The sequence below is a fragment of the Oryzias melastigma genome, linkage group LG14 (genome assembly GCF_002922805.2).
Source record: "Oryzias melastigma strain HK-1 linkage group LG14, ASM292280v2, whole genome shotgun sequence".
Classification (NCBI taxonomy): domain Eukaryota; kingdom Metazoa; phylum Chordata; class Actinopteri; order Beloniformes; family Adrianichthyidae; genus Oryzias; species Oryzias melastigma.
In genome coordinates this window covers 22,265,202-22,268,769 of record NC_050525.1, presented here as the reverse complement: position 1 = coordinate 22,268,769, position 3,568 = coordinate 22,265,202, and the positions used below count along the sequence as shown (strand labels likewise).

At 32.2% G+C, this 3,568-nt stretch overlaps 1 long non-coding RNA gene across 1 annotated transcript; it reads left to right on the top strand.

Moving 5' to 3' along the window:
• Nucleotides 1-482: 482 nt before the first annotated feature.
• LOC118599656 lies at nucleotides 483-2,996 on the top strand. Its single transcript, XR_004949091.1, has 2 exons — nucleotides 483-1,439; nucleotides 1,528-2,996. It is a non-coding gene; the product is annotated as an uncharacterized LOC118599656 (long non-coding RNA).
• The last annotated feature ends 572 nt before the right edge of the window (nucleotides 2,997-3,568 follow it).

The window sequence follows — 3,568 nt, the reverse complement described above, 5'->3', positions numbered from 1 at the left end:
GTAATTTTTCCTTCCTTTCGGAAGGTGGTGCCCCTTTACGAGACAAAGTCAAATTCTTCATTGAACTTGACCCTTTCACGCTACACGGGTAAGGAAAAACTCAGTCAAATATAACTAGTATTTCGTTCAAAAAATCATTTTTTTAGTGGTTTAAAGGTAATATGTAAAATATATGATTTTATATATAGACATAGTTCACTCTGATAGACTTAAGAAAATCATGGTAGGGCCCCTTTAATGATCAAAGCTTTTCGCTCCATATCTTATCTTAAATTACAAAAGAGAAGAATACTCACTATTTATTGTTCTTTTATATTTTACCAATCATTTTTTTAAAATTACAAAGGAGGTCAAAAGCCTCTGGAAATTTTTACACAGTCTGATTTTTTTTTTACACTAATCAATGTTTATTTTTATATTTAATTAGAATTTTCAGCACATCCCGTCAGAGGTCGCAACAGCTAATCAGCTTTCACTGACTTACAAAGGTGTTGTGGAAGAAAAAAAAATTATATTTAAAAAGTATATGAGTACATATAATTCAAGAGACTAAAGTGAAACTTTTGTTCAGGTGTTTTCACAAAGACGTCTCACAGCTTTTGAGCGCGGTTCAACAATCCGTGGGTAAGGTGGAGATAAATACAGAAATGTGGTCTGTTTAACGTTCCACTAGAATGGTTTTATTCTTTTCTATCATTGTAAAAGTTAAAATCTTTTGTTCATTCAAAATATTTTCAAGCAGATTTTCAATGCAAAACTGAATTTCACCACAGATCTCATGTATTTGTGTCTCAGATTAACTTTTCCTGAACCGTATATGTGCCGTATATTTTTCCACATGTGAAAAGTTGTAGTGTTTTAGTCTCCAAGCTGGTGATCATTTTGTTGTGATGCTGTTTTTCTTCAGGAAACTCTATCAAACTGTATCAAAAACACAAGTTGAACATCAAAGCTGAACAGTAAAACATAGAAGGTGTTAGAGAAAAGTTTTTTTTTCTATTGCTACTGCCTTGTTGACCAACTGTCTGTCGCATAGAAAACCACATAGATACGTCTGTTATTATTAGCAGAGAAGCTAGCCACAAAAAACACAGCGAAAACACGCACACCATCCCATGTCTGCAACATTCAGTCTTCTCTGCAAAAATGCAAATCCCCGTCTGCATTAACAGTGTCTCAGCAGTGTCTGTCACCAGAATACAAGAAAGTCAGCTGCTCTTTTGAAGAAGATGAAGCAGAACTCAATCTGACTTTGAACGATTACGTACTTCTACAATCAAACAAACACAGTCAGGTCCTCAGCAGAGACACATCTGAAAAATCCAGAGTGTTTAATGTTTCTACCATCATACATGGACAGCTTCTTGGAAACAACACCTGCAAAGTCTGGAACAACGTCAGCAGAGAAGAGGAGGTTTTTACCCTCACTGCTTGCACCGGTGCAGTATACGTTTTCCACAGAGAAATGTTGGGCGGATTTAAATCATTAGTTTTTTTCTAAATCTAATCATCTTTTTTTCCCTCCAGGTTTACAACTAGTTTACGTGGCAGCAGCAGTTGCAGTTGTTCCACTCTTGCTTTTTGTTGCATGGAGCACCACTCTAATTGGACTTAGTAAAAAACAAAAAGCCTCAGCAGTCAAGGAGGGTAAGTCAATAGTAAAGTGTTCTGTAAAAAATGGGAACGACTTTTTACAAAAGGTTTCCCTCCAAGATGACTTAGAAAGTGAAGTTATCTTCATGAAAGTTAAAATGAAACAAAACAGGAAAAAAATGAAGCTAGGCAGAATTTGACAATATAACTTTGTGCTATGAGACTTTATAAGCTTGTTTTAAATTTTTTTTTACTAAGTTTTGCCACAAGATGAAGCCAAAATACTTTTAATTAGTAATTTTATCAACCTATTAGACAGATATATGTTGTTTTCCCTTGCTTTTTTTCCTTCATTACACTTTTTCAGGCTATGTGGGCATTAACAAATCTTTGACATTTTTTTGTTCCTTTATCATGTTTTTAATTGCATTTTTAATCAAGAGAATAGTCAAGAGAATTGAGTTTGTAGAAGAAAATGTAATCCCAGTCAAGATTTTAATAAGTCTAGAGTGTTATGACATAGATAAATATATCTTTTTAGCAAATTTCTGAGAAAGTACTTGCTTCATTATTCTACACTGTGAGAGCTTTAAATACAAATTGTTTGATGTCAGTGGAATTGAGCCTTTAGGCAGACATAGAACATATAGAAGGCAGTTCCTATCATGACGAGTCATATATAAAATGTGAATCACCGGACATGCATACATATTATAACACGTTTAAAAGTTATATTTTTTTCTGATATTTTACAGTTTTTTTATTTTTTACATTTTTTTAAAACAAATTTCAGAGTTTTCAATTCTTTATGTCGTTTGCAATGTATGAACTGTGGTAAATCTGCCATATGAATGAATTTGACCTTAAAATAACCGTAATAAACAAAATTAAAATCGTTTTTGACTCATTTAAATGTATACATTTTTTTTAAATGTGCTTATTTCTGGTTTTATTCAATTTCATTTTTTGTTCCTTTTTTTTTCTTTCTCAAGTTGAAAATAATAATGTTTTAAATCTGTCCTGCCAGCATAAATAAAAGTTAAATAAAATGAAAAAAATATATATATTTTTTTTAATTAATTCTCAGAATACTGCAGCCTACAGTGAAAATATTAGTTTAAAATATTGATGGTGAAATGATAATTTCATTAATTAAATTATAATTTATAATTGAAATTATAATGTTCTTTTAAGTGGACACCAAGCACTTGAAAGGAGCCCCGGTCCGACGCTGGCCGGCAGCAGTTCTGACTGGAAAATGTACAAATGTCTCTGGGTGTTGGCCTTCCATATCAAATGCCACCAGACTCCAGGTAGCATGGGGTACATAAAAAGTGGGCCATTCTGCATGCATGACTACCATCATCTATATTCATGACCACATCAACGGTTCACAAAAAAAAAAAAATCTCGTAAATCCTGCCAATGCTTTACCGTCATGCAGTTGTAGCTTAAAACAATAAAAAATAATGTTGATATTTGATATTGTGTATCTACAAAGATAATTTTGCTAAATTGTTTTCTGACTTTTTTCTCTTTAAAAAGTTGTTTAAAAATATATAAAATATAAATGAAACAGTTTAAAATTTAGACACTATCATATTAGCTTATTCGATTTTTTAAGAAGTATGTCAGCAAATAAAATTGAACATCACTGAAGTGAAACCATTTACATGTTTTACACAAAGACTTTTCACAGCTTTTGAGCGTGGCTCAAACCCTTCATTCACGAAAATAGTTTCATTTTTTTCCAATCTTTGATGTATTTATGAAAGTTAAGAGATAATACTAAATAATTAAGGATAGAGTTTTAATCAATAGTGAAAGAATAGTTTTCACTGGAATGAAGAGCTGAAGTGTGAGAGAAAAAATATTGTCACAATGTTTGACCAACTGTCTTTATCACTTAGAAAACCACATAGCTTCATCAAAGAGCAAAACATCTTCACTACGCTGTGCAGACGGTGTATAAGGG